Here is a 16,426-nt window from a genome sequence, read left to right on the forward strand (position 1 = left end):
CATTTGTTGGTCTTCCTGTGTTGATTATTGCTGCCGTGTCATAGAATGCCACCTTACTGCTCAGGCACAATTTGCAGTTAGTAAAGCCACGTGGCTGCTTTGGATCATCTCCTTGCCTTTTATGTACCTTAGCAAATCTTCAAGGATGATCTGCTCCATGATCTTCCCAGGCATATAGATGAGGCTCCTGGGCTGTAGTTCCCTAAATCTTCATTTTAAAAATGGGGGTGATGTTTCCCTTCCCCTCCATGAAAACACAACATAGTAGTTTTTCCAGATGAACTACATATAAAGGCTTAAGGGACAAAGAAGGTGTGAAGTACCAGCTTTACATTTTGTTGATTCCTTGATTAGTATACCTCATTTTAATTCAGAATTTTAACATTCCTGAACCTACTGCTGTGCACCAGCAGCAGCTGACTGCAAGCAGTGGTTCAACTCCTGAGCCAACCAGTGAAATATCTTTGAAGACATATACTGCATCAAAACCACTAATCTACATCAACCAATAATGGGATTAAAAATACATCAAAACAGAAACTCAAAATATAATTAGGCTAAAGAGGCATCTCTCCTCCCTGCATGCTCCCACTTATAGTCTCAGGAGCTGTTGTAGATGACTATATGCAAAAAAGCTCTTTGTAAGTATGGATGCAGGAAATATTTCTCCCTCGCAAACACATCATGAAGCCCACATGCATACAAACCCTAAGGCATAAACAAATCATCTGAGAAGCATGGTCATATCAGAATTCCCCTGAATTGCATGTTTAAGAACTGACAGAGGCAAGAGGATGAATGATTGTAGAACATTCCTCCCACGAACAATAAAAGTAGTTTTCAAAATATTGGATGAAGTCTAGCCAAGAAAAGGAGGAAATCTATTATAAGACAGAAGAACTTTGTTTCTGTCAATGATGATTTCCAGAACAAAATTAACATGAAGCAGAACGCCTTCTTAAATTTTGAGGCACTGTTGTTGCTTAATGCAAGATACATCCACAACACATAATAATTTTGATTACAGGAAAAATAATATCTACCATATTAAAAGAGTTTCATATGCAGCACCTTCAGGAATTTTACTAAATATCCCCACCATATGATATGGAAAAATAGAATTTTCAGAACACCAAACATTCCTCTTGTATTGCACTTCCAAGGGCTAGAATTATATGCTGATACCACTACAATAGTTCTCAGAATCAACCTCAATTACATTTGTTTTCCTCTCACCCTCTCCCTTTTCCTTTCTAATGGAAGCAATTAGGAGTTAGCTTTCCTAAGAGCAGCAGTTAGAGGATGCACAACAAAGTTTAAAAAAATCTCACCAATTCCACTCATTATCACCACCATATCACTATTAACAGATACCACAGTAACCTCAAATCTTAAAATATTAAGTACTTCAAAGGTCAATGGTCCAGTGATGTTCCAGCAGGACAAGGGAAACAAATGCAGACACATTGCCATATTATATTGTGAACTTCTGAATTTTAGAGGTCTGTTACTAACATCTAATGCTTATTATTTGAAATATAATATGCTGGATAGATTAGAAGTTCAACTTTAGAGTAATTTTAAATATCTATAATTAGGAACATGCTAATATAATAAAATATTATCATTTGGTCTGGATTGCCCTTACTTTTCCTTCTCTTTTTACCTCATCCTAGCATCATGCACTACAGACAAACCTTTTTGCAAGTTTTTTAAATGCTAATTCTTTATAGTTGCTAATTCTTACTATAGACAACTTTTATAATGGGCTAAGAATAGGAAAAAGGCTTGTTCCCAAGACCCCCTGGTAAATGATCTTCATGGGATCCCTCAAGCTGTGATGTCCGACTATGAGAACACTGCATGTTCATGGAGAATTTCCTACTTGCACATGATCTCCTTGCCAGCTTGTCATCTGGCTGCACAAGAATTGTAATTGCCCCCAGTAATGAGGACTGTGCCTGCCTAGCAGAAGCAGCTCCTCAGCAGGAATGCTTTCACTGCACCACCAGTGCTGCCAGCACAAGCACTGAATGGTCTTGAACAGGATTCCTAGGCAAGCTTCAAATGCTGTGGCCTGATGTTCTCTTGCCTTAGGACAGCTTCTCCTCATTGGGCTGAACCATCAGGCAGACCAGTAGTTCTATCCAGATGCTATGGAATAAATTTTGGTTTAGTAGACAACAGGCTGTCTCACAAGGTTCAGCTTTTAGCATTGCTTTGTTAAATAGCTTTCTTTGATGTCAACAGAGGTTCCTCTGTCTCGAAAAAATTTCCAGATTTAAAACTGTATCTGCTCCTCCTTCCTACACATGTGCGCACACACGCACACACACACACACATTTGCTCTCTCTGAATCTCCCCTTCATCTTTGGCATGTACTAAATACAACAAAGCAATCAATGAAAAGGGAAAATAATTTGAAATATGGGACTAACAATGTCATATAAATTTGAGTGTAATACTTAGAGTTATAAAGAAGAAAAATGCTAGCAGTAACATGACTTTGGAGACCAACAATCTTTTAGAGTAAATTAACACTTCATAAAATACTTTGGGGACAATCATCCCACTCAGCAGTCAAATTCATCTTGTGTTTCTTCCAAAGAAAAGCAGGACCATCCTCTGCATGACCCACAGGATTCAGAAGCTCTGATAAAAGGCATTCAGACAACTCTAAGTTGTCCTCCTGCAGTTCTTGCTCTCATGGGTCAAACATGTTCATCTGGAAAAGCAGACCTCTCTTTGGCTCTTATTTTGTCTTAAGTGCCTAATAGTCGTTATAGTTATTACCCTGCATGCCCACCCTCCTCAGTACATCTCTCTGATAATCTCTAAAGACTGCTCAGATGACTGGAGCCCTGGTGCAGTGCAGTGGCCGCTTCTAAGGGAGGGATTACAGGAAAAGCTCTCCCTGGATTTACTGAGAGTGTGGGCTGTAAACTGACTAAACAAAATCCAAATTAAGACTGTAAGTCTTCATACCTAGAATTGTTTCAAAATGTGCTGGACTGTTTGGTGTCAGCATTTTTATCTTCAATATATATGCACTTTGAGATTTTAAGGCCTGAAACCAATTTGGAACACCCACAATTCCTGAAGATTTTTATATAATCCTGGAATTTTAGGTTGACAATTATTTTTAGTAATATCCACTAGGCAGTAGACTTTACGACATAAGATTTCTTATTTTCAGTTCTACTTTCCTTTCCTCCTAGCCTCACATTATTTTGTATGTCTGTTCTTGCAGAATTAATGGAACTAAAGCAAATGTGCATTCCAACTGGAAATTTATAATCACAGTTTTCAAATGACATGCTGTGTTAATCTCTACTCACTCTAGATTCAGATGCTAATATCAGCTAGAAGTATATTGAAATTACAAAGGCGAGAATATGAAGTAGTAGTCCTACTGACCAATTTTGAAATAAGAGCCATTTCCAGTGTGTTTATAAGTGATTTTCTGATGTTTTGATTATTGAACTCTTCTCCCAGATCTCCTCAGGAACAGTGGAAGTCATAGTGCAATGCCTTTTCTCAGAAAATATGCAATAGCCACTTGAGACCATAACATTTTAGCAGCAATATTTCCTGATTTTCCAGCTAAGAGGAAGGTAGAATGGGAAAATACTGGAGCTAAGAAGGAAGATAATGAAACTGGTTTTTTGCTAACATCTCCTGTTAGCAGCTGCACTTTCTCCTTCTCTTAGGAGCAAATGCTACACTAGCAGTAGCAGCAAGGGATTCAACATTTGGCATACATTAAAGTAGCACAATGCAGTGCCAAGTAAAGAAACACCAGCAACTCTGAAAAGCACTCTTCTGGCAGAAATCAAAGGATTGCTTGGATGAAGTTCAAGTTTCTACTACTGGCTTAAAATTGTCTATACTGCTCATCTATCTAAGAAAGTACAAGTACCAGCAAATACTGAGCTAAACAAGGTGCCATTTTCTCAGTATAAACACTTGAAGTGTGAGGTGGAGTTTGCAAGCAGAAAAACTAAACACACTTTATCTTTTACCACTTATCACTTCATCACTTTTTATCACTTTATCTTTTTCAGTTATAAATCATCTTAGTTTTCATCAAATTTCTGTATCTTTATATCTTTATAACTGACTGTCGTCATGTAAGCCCAGATGGCAACTAAGCATCAGACACACACTTGTTCATACCCTGAACTGCATCCCCACCCTGGTGGAATGGGAAGGAGAATCAAAAGGAAAACTTGAGGTTAGAACAGTTGGTTGAGATTAGAACAGTTTAGCAATTGGAACAAAGTAAAATATGTAATACTATTAGTAATTTTTTTTTAGAAAAAGGATAAAACCCAAGGAAAAACAAGTGATGTACAATACAATTGCTCACCACCCACTGACAGATGCCAGACCCCATTCCCAAAAACTTCTCAGCCCTCATTTCCAGGTAACTCCCCCAGCTTATATACTGTGCAAAATGTTCTATGATGTGGAATATAGCTTTAGCCAGTGTGAGTCGCCTGGCCCGGCTGTGTTACATCCCAGGTTTTTTTGTTTACCACCTCACTGGCAAAGCATCAGAGGCTGAATAAGTGCTTGACTTAGGATTACAACTGCCCATAGAAGCTGCAGATGCCCCATCCCCAAAAGTGTTCAAGGACAAGTTGGATGGAGCCCTGAGCAACCTGATCTAGTGAACGGCATCCCTGGCCATGGGGTGATCTTCAAGGTCCCTTTCAACCCAAACTGTTCTATGATTCTTTGATTCTATCTACTGTGCATTTTGTTACTTGCAGTTTCCTTCCTGTAGATGTCTGTGACCACTGACCTTCTGGACAATATGTAGGCACTGGTTTAGGAGGAACAAGAGGTAGTGTACCCTTTTAATAGGTAGTTACTGGTGTGATCCATTGCAGTACTGCTGACTGAGAGAGATTAGTGCTAAAACTGTGTATTTTACTCCCATGTGCATTTCTGTCTTTTTCACTCGGGTGTGATGTGTTTTTAACTGTATTCAGAATTTGGTGTTAGAGGCAGAAATATAAGTATGAAGAAGCAGACAACGTTGGGTCTACAGCTAAAGAAATTACCTGAGAGACACTTCTACTAAATATTTAAGCATACCAATGCCTTCCTTAGGATTTAGTTATGTGGAGGTGAATATCTTAGCTCCTCCAGTTTTGCATGAAAGCATAAATTGTGTGCATTTTCTTGAGCAGTTGACCTAAAGGGAAACACTCAAGCACCAAAAGCCAAAGTCATGGTTGTGCCACCTTGTCTTTGCTTCCATTTTTACCCACCTCTCACAAAATTTAAAGTGGTTGGTTCTCTGTAGCAACCATTTTAAAGATTTGAATGTGCTAAACTATGCACCTCCCTTTAGAAATTTGTGCTTACTGGTGTGGAACTGCACACCCTGATTCTACCCCGTGCTTCACATTGATTCCCTCTGGGGTAACTTACAAGTGTGTGCTTTTGCAAAATGTACAGTAATCCTACTTTTGAAAGTAGTGTTTAAATTCCATACTGTAGTGGTTTGGTCCAAAATACTCATTACTGTTTATCTGCTGTGAGATAAGAATTAGGAGAAATGCAAAACAGGCACCAAACTTGAAAGAATATAAAGAAGTTTATTAACAGACCTAAAAGAAGAAAAAAAAATTATACCACCTTCAGAACTCTCCTCCTCCCCCCACCTTCCTCCCTTCTCCCACTGACAATGTTCAAAGACAACCCTTAAGATGTTCAGTCTGTTTACCACTTCCATAATAACCTTGTTCAGTCCATTTAGAAAGAGAAGTCTCTTCTTGCTCATGCTATGAAAACATTATCACAACGAGACAGCCGCCCACTTCCAAATATTGTTCAGTCCATTTAGGAAGAGGAGTCTCTCTGCCTGCGTGTGAGTCCTTTCCCCCGACTTGCAGCTTTTCCCGCAACTGCTTTCGAGGGTCCACTCTTGAAGTTTTTTGGGGTACAATTTTAAGGTTGAGCTGTTCAGAAACAAAAACAGAGGCCCTTCTCCTTCCCTGGGAGCAAAGGGTCTTCATCATCTTCATCGTTAGGACTATCTCTGGGAGCATCTCTAGGAACTGAGGTTTTCTCCTTTCCCATTTGGAGCAAAAGTCCTCATCTGGTTCATCTCTAGGGACTGAGGTTTTCTCCTTTCCCGTTTGGAGCAAAAGTCCTCATCTGGTTCATCTCTCCCTGTCCAAACTTCTCATGAAATTACAGCTGCGTCAGCATCTCCCTATCTCAGCGCAGGTGCTTCTGCTCACGAGTTGAACACTCCACCCCCCATATCTTCATGAAATTACAACAGGATACTCTGATATATCATAGCTTCACAAGAGAATTTCAGCTTTAAGCATCTCCTCTCTCTCTTCCCTCAGGTTTTCAGCTCTTCACAGCAATAAAAAGGGTTAATCTCACCTCGGCCTTGCAGCTTTGCAGCTGGAATGTTGAATTTTTCTTATCGCAGTGGAGAGGGGGGAGAGCCAAGCTGCTCCGGCTGCCCACGGCAAGGCAGTGGGGGGGGTTCCATGGCTGGAACAGGTCCATGGCTCCAGGATGGCCGTGGCCCGGCCCGGCCTGGCCCAAGCAGGGCCTGGGCCGGGCCCCCTGGGCCCTGCTCGGGCCCTGCAGCCACCTGTGCCAGCGCCGGAAACGAGAGAGAGCTTGGAGGGGGAGTTTGCCTATTCTTAAATGTGGATCACAGAGGTGATCACAACTTTAAGTGGCTTAGAGAATTGTCCATATCCAAACTGGCCAGCTGATAGGTTCTATCAGTTCCCAGAGGAAACTGTAAGCACCCCTTAGCAAGGACGTCCCTTCCGGGACTATGCTTGCTAACCTATGACACATACTAGAATTCTTTTTAAAAAGACAATTTGTGTGAAGTGAAAGAAGCTAAGTATTTTAAAACATGTAGACTATTCTCTGAATTCTGATGTCATAGTTATATCAGCGAAGTTGTCCTTGTTAGACACCAGTATTTGTTTACTGAAAGTTTCTTTAAGTGAATTTTAGGAATGCAGTTAGTTTGCCTCTTTATATCAACTTTTATACAGGTTTTCTTTATGCTGAAGTCTTCTGTTATAGTATGTAAAATATTTGATTATAGAAACTAACATTTTATTTTAAAGGAACCTGTAAAATTTGAAGCAATTATAAAGTTTGCATTTATCTGAAACAGAGTTGTTTATCACCATGAACTGAAAGGCACCACTGTAGTACAGAATCACACTTATTAACTTCTCATGCTTACACTTGAAAATTGGTATGCAAGTGGGAAGCTGAATGAGTGGTGGGAGGCTTTTCTTCCTTCTCCCCAAAACAGTTTGGCAGAGCTTGTATTGAAGCAATGGGACACATGCCCCTATCATCCTTGTTAAAGAACTGTGGGCTTTTGTTTTATTCCTGTTTAGTGCAACCTCTTTGGTATTTTTTACAGGGATTAGATTACCAGTTCATGCATGTTTCTGAAGGAAAATGACTTACAGATGAATTATAATTGTTGGCTGATGCTACATCGTATTTCTGCTAGGAGGTTGGTGTGGAAACATGCAGGATTGTCAGATGGGGACACAAAATGGCATTTCTGCAAAATGTTAGTCTGTTGGGGCTTGTTTTAAACAGCATTAACAGCCTTGTGGCACTGAGATGGTCAGGTCCAAAACTGGTATGGAGAAGGATGAGAGAGAGGAAGTGAACAGCAAATATAAACCTACACTGCCAAGCAAGGTACTTGTCCCTGTTAGCATCCTCTTGGAAACGCTTGAGTAGTTCCTTGGGAACTGGCTTGTAGTGGAGACAGAAGAGGTGAAGGAAGGATTTTTGTGTATGGAGAGTATCTCTGAAAATTCACTTACATTAACTTTAGGAAAACCCCTCAGAGAGGAAAAAACTCCAAATTTAAAAGTACTGTGGCTGCAGTTTTCCAAACTGGAGACTCACAAATTCTCAGGATGTATATTTATGTGGACAAAGTTGAACTCGCCTTTACCAGAAGCCATTGAAATCTTCCGTCTCAGGCTCCCAAACTCAGTTTCTCCAACTGTCTAGAAATACCTTAATTGTCTGGCTGAAATAGGAAGCATTGTACTAATTGCCATCACAAAGATGCTCCAAGAGAATTGCATCTATTAATATTTACAAGATGTGACAAATATGGGGGCATGTATTAAGGCTCTAAAATGAAGGACTATAGAATTTTATCATACATTTTTACAATGTTGTGATATATGGGCAGTTTGGTAATGAAGTGTGGAGATGTTGCTTTACCTGGCTTCTGCAAAAAGATGCATACAGATCCTGCAAAGGGACACTGTCTTACATGTTGCTCTTACCTAGGATGTTCATGTTTGAAAGTCTGCTGAAAGCTGGAGGCAAATGCTGAGCATTTCCTCTCTGAGGAAACCACTTTTATAGAAGTTTAAGGGATGAACTTTCAATGGTGTACATAAAGACTGTTTCCACTCTTTACTCTTTGCACATTCAATTTGCTAGAAGTTGTTCATTCATTTTCAATCTCCATGTATTAAGTAATAATTTCAGAAAAGAGGTGAGCCTCTTTTCTACCTTTATAAAAAATTTATATTTATGTTTTTATTAGAAACAGTTTCTTTCTGCAGCAATGGCTTCACCTCCTTACTTTGTAAATCTGTGAACCGTAGGAGAGATCAATGGGAATCTAGTGCACAACCTGTAAGTAGGCAGATTACAAATTACTTTATTCTTTTTTTTCCTCCTTTTTTTGTTGCAGGAAATGCTAAACAATCTCATTGTACAGACAAGCTTAGAATGGTGAATACATAAGTAGAGAGGAGAAGGGAACATGAAAAAGGAGAAATACTCCTGCCCAGACAATATTTTAATTCCTCTCATGAATCATAAAGGTGTTTAATTCATTTTTTCTCTGTTGTTCATCTTATCACCTTGAAGAAGCACATACTGAGAATTCCCCCTTCCCCCACCTTTATTTTCTGTTGCTTTAGGCTTTCTAGAACCCGCAATAAGGCATTTTGCTTTTTTATGTTCACTTGCAATATGTATTCATTGCAAGGTCTTAAAAATTTGAGAAATATCTGTGATCGATTTTACTTGTATATTTTTAAATCATCTTTGGAACTTATTTACAAAATTTTCATTTTTTACTTCCCCTCAGTATTGACGTGATCTTTAAAAATGCTTGGAACTGTCAGGACCTATGAAAGGAGCAAGTATTTCTGATCTGCATTTGTAAATACATTTTGTAATTAGATTTCCCTGTGTTTTTGTAAGTATAAGCACTGTCAAGTCATCACTGGTCAGTGCCAGTGTTCAGTAATAATATAGCATGAAAATGTGGAAAGAGGCCATGCTGGCAGCAATGCTGTCCGTAACAAATTTTGCTCTATTTTAGTAGCAGCCTCAGTTCTTTTAGCTGTCCATGATGGTCACTTCTGCTATAAGCAGAGGTTCTTAACACAGATCATCATCACAGCATGATAGAATCATAGAACAGTTTGGGCTGGAAGGGACCTTTAACGTCCCTATAATCCAACCTCCCTGATGAGCAGGCACAAGTAGTGAGCAGGGAAAAGCATGATCCGAGTAGAATTCTACTATCCACCCCATACTTGTGTGGCTTTTCATTTGCTGTTTTTTAAATTTTGACCAGTTCTAGTTTTCAGTTTCCTGGCATGTTTTATTTTTTGTTGTAGGTTTGTTTTTGTTTTTATTTGTTTGTTTGTTGTTTTGTGTGTGTGTGGTTTATTCTTGTTTTTTTTTAAAGGTATTCACAAGCATCAAGCCTCCAGTGAAAGAAATGGAGATCTGCTCTTGAGATCAGAGCAAGGTATTTAATTGCCATGAGCTGTAGAGCATGTGCTATTCCATGTTAGCTCTTTGTGCAATGACAGGCAGAGGAGAAATGAGGAAGAAGTCGTAAGATGACCACTGAGCTGTGTGAAGCCTTGGGGCAATTCCTGTTAGTGGCAGTGCACTGGAGGCATGACTGCAGTAGTGGTCAGAATGTTACTTTGAGCTGGGAAAGCATTTCATTTGCTATTTTTACTGCGTAGATCATACACGCACAACCCATTAGCTTCATGTTTGTTTAGCAGAGGAAAAAATTGATTCTAAATTCTAGATTTTCATTTAAATGATTGGAAATGGTGGATTTTCTGTTTCTCTTATTTTACTTGAATGGATTGATGTTTTGACTTTAAGCAATGATTTTTCAATAAATATTCAGTAATGGATTAGCTAAATTCATCAAAGTACTAAATACAAAGGGCTTTCTTTCCTTTTAAAATTTTTAATAAAGAAAATCAATATCAAGTTCCTGTAGGCTGAATTTTTAGAATGTGCACTCTCTCATTGGAAGTGTCTTTGGTAGCATTAGGTGTGCTAAAACATAAAGAGGAACTCGTTTCCTGGAAAGAAAAATCAAGGAGTGTAAGGACTGTGCAAAATAGCAATCCCTTGTGTTACTAAGTTTCCTAAGGAATTTCGAAGAAAATTACAAGCCCTGCTACTTTTAAAATATTTAAGATTTATGCAGCTTATTGGTCAGCTTACTTTTGAACTAATGAACATACAAGGAGCAGTAATTAATTAGTTTTTTCATCTCTAAAAATCTTCAAAACTAAACTTAATAATAATGAAATTAATACACAGACATCTTTGGTATACATGAAAGCAGAGTGAAGAAATGAGGCTTAATCATTCTGTTTCATTGTATAATTTACTCAATCCTTTTGCCTTGAAGATGTCCTTCTTCTTGTTTTACTGGTTCAGGTTCAAACCATTGCTGAACAGTGCTCTGATGTAATTTCCCATGGCTGCACCAATTGATACTGGGAACAAACCTACTTTTTCTGGCTTTCCTTTGGGAATATAGTAAACTTTTCAAAGGCTCCTGCTGCAAGTTAAGGTTAAAGGGATACAGCAATCTAGAGTCAGTAGCTGTTTTATCCTTGGTAGCTCCATGTTATCTTGGGGTGCTACACATCCATGTGCATCTTGAGTGCTGAACCTTACCATTCATCCTAGCTGCTGGTTAGGTGCTGGCAAAAAGATTTATGCCTTTGCCCTGCATCTTTCAGGTGTACACTTCTGTGCTACTAATGAGTCTTGTGACTGCTGACAGTTTTTCTGGTTTTTACTGCCCTGCCCAGAGGACATGCTAGTGGCAGTGTAATCTAGGCACACATCTTCCCTTTGCAAATCTAGGCAAACATCTTCCCTTTGCAAATCTAGGCAAACATCTTCCCTTTGCATATCTTCCCTTTGCAAATCTGTCTCTCTTATATCTTTTCCTGAGGACACAAGATGTATGTGTGTGGCATTACCATGATATGCGCATGTGTTTCAGACCTTTGGAAGTCGGTATGATGGGCAGCATTTTGCAATGTTTAACACACCAAAACAAAAAAGAAATTAAATAGAGGTTAAAAAAAAAATGCAAGCGTGTGCAAAGGGTAACACAAGAAAGGGTGACCCAGGCTTACTCATGCTACATATAGATTGAATTTTATTGGGACTAAGACAAGAGAATTTATGCAGCGAACTCTATATTTGACCTTTGGATTTGGGTATGAATTTGAGCTCCACAAATTAGCAGGAAGAGCCTTTTTGTGATGTGTGAAGAGCAGCTTGCATTGTAGGCTGAGATGCTAGCCTGAGACTGCAAAATGCTGTGTGGTGCATAGTTCTTTTTCTTTTTTCCTCCTCATAGCTCATTCATCCTCCATCAAATCTAGAGTTACTGCAGCATTTGACCCTTGCAGAATTAAGCTGTGACTTTTTTAAAAAAACCAGTGAGATTTTCCAGTGGGACCCAAGATTTCTAATAAATAACTTTAAAATACGATCTTTTGCAGGAAATAATCTTTTCAGCTAATATTTGAAAAGGGAAATCTGAAAGTATACTCAGTTATACTACTTACTCATTTAGAAGGGTTTAATGAATTTATCAATATTCTTCTCACACATGCATTTTTTCAAACAATGAAAAATTTGTCATGGTAACTTGAATGTCTGTATTGCTAGCCCAGAATCTGGCATTTCTGAGGTGATAGCAGTATGTTGTTTTATGCTGGTTTTGCTGTCAGTCTCACTGTTACATTCTTTAGGCATGGCACACCCTGTAGTGAGTTAGTATTGAATGTTTGAATGTTATCTTTGCATTCCACCATGTCACTGGAAAATCTGGTGTAGAGCCAGCCACAATAAACTCTACCAAGACAAAGCAGAGTCGGTTGCTGTATGCATCCCATAGTAATCTTTTCCTTCTCTGTTTTCTGTGATGATTCTGCTCTACCTTATCCTGTATAATAGTGTCTCAGCACTGGAATCATCTGCTTGTCCTGGGTTGTAACACAAATTACTGTCAGGGGCATAAAAATATTGTCCATATTTCCTTTATGCGATCTTTAGGATATATTGGACTGTGGCTAATGGTCTGAATAAGGCCTTGAATTACCTGTGAACTTCTCTGAGAAGCCAGTATAGTCAAGAAAGTTTCCAGTTTGCCTTTCTAATTGCCTTGTGATGCTTTTGGTGAGTGTGAGATTAGGATTTTCGTTAACTTAGGAGGTATGTGGGAAAGAGCCAGTGTATTTCCCTAGTCATGCTTCTGAGGGCAGACATGTTCTAGCAGTCACTGATGCTGCTCTTTACCTTTTCATTCTGAGTAAATAAATCCAGTCTTAAAAAGAAAACAAATATATACCTTTATTACTTAGATGTTTTCCATGAATGTACTAGCAACCGAGAAGCAGCTGTTACCAGACAAATTTCCTCCTACATCCTTAATGCAGCTCCTTTCCGGAGGAGTTATGTTATACCTATGTTTTTTTTCATTGCCAGGATACAATCATCTTATTAAGATGAAAAGTTAATAAGAATTTGCCCTCTGCAGAGGGGCTAATTGTTCAGGCTGGTCTGGAGCAAGACTGTCTTCCTGACTGAAATACTGTTGTTAAGTGGATGGAATGGATGCATGATTAGATTAAGAAGCTTAATAATACAGATGGTTTTCTTGCTGTATTTTGGGTGTTCAATGCTAGAAGAATACAACAGAATAGGGTTTGAAAGTACCTTATTCCTCACTCTAGCAAAATAGGCATCAAAACGTGAGGAGTGTAATACAGCTAATTTTGCACATTATAGGAGAACAAGTTGTAAGGCAGAAAACTGCCAAAACATAATTCATTAAATCGAGGGAATTTGTCATTAAACTTTGGATTACCAAGCACAAAAATTTATTAAATGGAAAAGATTGTCACATGCTTGTCATAGGTTATCAGAATAAAGACTGTTTATACATTTGGTGTAGAATTCAGACAGCGGTTAGTCTTCTGTGTTGTCTTGCAGGTGCAGCTGAAAGCAATGTTGAAGTTCACAGCAAAACAAACAGTTTTTGGTAGTTTATTTTTTGTTGTCTGCACCCATTAAACTATTCCAATAGAATGTGGTGTACTGATTTGTATACCAGATATAATTTTGTAATACAGGGATTAATGTTTCAATTTAAAATCTGAAACCTGTAATTTAAATGACCTTTAGATGTTTGCTTTTCCATGGTGTAGGCAGAAGAGTATTGCACTAGGAAAGCTGACACCTTGTCCTTGACACAGGTTAATATCTCTGTGTTCAGGAGAAAAGCTGAGTTGAATTCTCATTTGTGTAGTCCTGGCAGGATGCTGTTGAAGGCTAATGGTTTATTGATACTGTTTTGATTGCACTATTTCATTTGCTGCATATCACACAGCATGTTTGCTATTCTTTTTCAAGCATATACAAATCAGTCCCCAAATGGGAAGATTGTCTTTTAAGAAAAGTAAACTATTTACGCAGTGTGTTGGCTTCTTTTCTCACTTTCTGGTGTTTTGAGGGGATATGTGCATTTCCCTTAGCTTGGGACTCATGTTTTCCATGTAAAAATTTTTTTTTAAGTTCAGCGACAGATTCTTGCCCAGTTTTGTGGCAAATGAATCTTTCAAGAGTAGATCAAATGTCACTAAAATTTTAATGCAATAATGGGAGCCATCATCGTCATCCCCTGGTATTACCCACAACAGAGAGTGGTGTGAAACAAGAGAAGGGTATGACAGCTGCTACCTGATTGTGCAGTTGAGAAGCTGAGACCTGTTCCTGTTACACAATTTGTTTTGGAATATTGTAATTTTTTTTAGTGATTTGAAAAACAAGCTGAAAAAAGTATGTGAATTTCTAAGTTAATCTGTCAGAGTTTTTTGGGTTTTTTTCAAGTGCACAATGTCGTTAACAAATAGTATTTTTGCGGTAGAAGAATATTAATGTTTTAGGTTTCTGGTAATTTCAAAGCTTTCTGGCAGAACCCATAGTTCCAAGTGGCAGAAAAGGGAGGGTGAAGTCAACTGAAATGACCAAAAGGAGCCTAAAGTGGATGGAATTGCCACCTGCAGCAAGCAGGATCTGTTTTCTGTGTTTTCTTAGCTAAGATTTTTTTGAGGAACTTGACAAATTTAAAATTCAGCTTAAGCATTCAGTGCATGTCTCTGAGGATTTCCCTTGGTTCTGCTGGGAAGGAGGAGCCAAGCCTGCTTTTCCTCCTGATACAGGGTAACATTAAAAATCTGTGGCACAGTGAGACAGGAATCATGACAGCCACAGAGCCAGGGCTAACATCTGGTTTCCCGTGTTTTCATGGGAGGGAATGCACAATTTATGCACGGACAAGCTGCCCACCTGCCTTCTGTTTCATTAGTCTGATGTGAGCTTACTGGGTGTTTCCAGTGCCAGTATAAAAAGGATATCCACCCCCCTTACTCATTCCTTGGTTCTAGCTCTGCATCAGCTGCTGGAGGGTGGAGGAGATTTTCCTAGTTTTAGAATGGTTTGTGGCTCCTTTCATACTTTTTTGAAAAAGAATACCTATAATCTCCACAGATGCTTAGTTACGAGGCGCTTTCAGGATGGTGAAGTTTTGCATAATTTTGAAGGGCAATGTTGAAGAACAAGGGAGATGTTTGACACAGATTGTTGTGCATGTATATTTTAATACATTGGTTGATCTGTAAAAAAAAAATTGATTAGTATATTGGTTGATTTGTAAAAAAAAATTTGCCCAATATGATGCTTCAAGTTGACTGGTTGTAATAGTTTTAGGCACTCAATGAAATAGGGATGAAACTGTACCTTAAAACTTTTTGAGGAAAGTTGTGCTTAAAACTTTAGAAGGTGTTCTGGCTTGTGATAAAGTGAATATTATTAAATATGACAGCATATATACATTTTAAAATAACAGTTTTTGAATGCTGTCAAATAGATCATAGTCATTCATTAAATCCCTTTGATCAAAAGAGATTGTTCTAGATAGGTAGCTCTCTTTTTTAGTATTTTTATTTTAGTAACAACGTTTGTGGGAAATTATGGTGCTCTTTGGTGCTATGTTGCCAGTACAACTGAAGCATGTTTTTTCCAAGTTTGTTTTGTAAAGCTCATAATGCAGTAGAATTAACCAGATCAGAATCTGCATATTTTCAACCTTCTTTTTTAAAAGATTTAAATCAAGATTGACTGCCTTGTCTGAAGACATGCTGTAGAAAAATAAAGCAATTATTTCATTTTACGAAAGATAAGGCTGGCAAGTATGAGACATTAATTGGATAAAATTGTATGTTCCAAATGATGAAGACAGCCAAATTATCTAATGGCCTTCTATAATGTTAGAATCCATTAGTCCTTTTTCTTGACATCTTTTTTTATATTTATATACAAAGTGTATACATGTATGTACATGTATAAACACACATGCACAAAAAGAAAAAAGCATGGGGTGTGTATGTGTGAGATGTAACAAAGAAGCAGGATAAGCTAGAAAAGGAAATGCCTTTAATGAGCTGATTACATGACAATGGTCAGCATTTTTTATCTATTGGCCATTGCTATGAGAGATTCTCAATTAAATATTTCAAGACTAATATCTTCAGCCATGTATAAGTATGGACTGCAGGGGTTCAGTGAGGTCAGTGTTTAAATAGGTAGTAATGTCTAGAATTATTGAAACATCTTTCAGCCATCCCGTCTTCAGTAGTTTGGTGCTTTCTGACAGCTGTGCACTGCTGTCCGCTTGTACCTGCTCTCCTGCCATGCCTGTAACCCAACATACAGACTGAATGCTCAGAGCATGGAAGCTGATGTCCATTTACATTTGGTTTTCTGTTTGCTGTTGAGAGAAGGTGACAAGGACAAAGCTTCAGAGGATTGGCTGCTGAGTACCTCGATGTGTGCTACCTACCTGCATTGACTGAGGCTGGCCACCTACTATTGCATGGTGAAGAAGAAGATGGGCAGAACTGGGAAGGGTTAGAGAAGACAGACCAGCTGGTGAGACTGGGCAGCATAAGAGCAGGGTGTCACTCCTGCACTGAAGTTTAAATGCCTTGTAAGAAAGGGAATCTTTCATCTTTTCTA

General features: G+C 38.5%; 1 protein-coding gene across 3 annotated transcripts in view; it reads left to right on the top strand.

The window, feature by feature from the left end:
- Positions 1 to 16,426, top strand: part of FRMD3 (FERM domain containing 3) — a 136,373-nt gene that overhangs the window by 33,066 nt on the left and 86,881 nt on the right. The window contains exon 1 of one of the 3 annotated variants that reach the window (XM_010403702.4): positions 9,756 to 9,818. The exons of the other annotated variants lie outside the window; for them this stretch is intronic. The gene's annotated coding sequence lies outside the window, so the exon portion shown is untranslated. Of the gene's footprint in view, positions 1 to 9,755; positions 9,819 to 16,426 lie in introns of those variants that run through there. 3 annotated transcript variants of the gene reach the window in all.

The sequence above is a fragment of the Corvus cornix genome, chromosome Z, assembly GCF_000738735.6.
Source record: "Corvus cornix cornix isolate S_Up_H32 chromosome Z, ASM73873v5, whole genome shotgun sequence".
Classification (NCBI taxonomy): domain Eukaryota; kingdom Metazoa; phylum Chordata; class Aves; order Passeriformes; family Corvidae; genus Corvus; species Corvus cornix.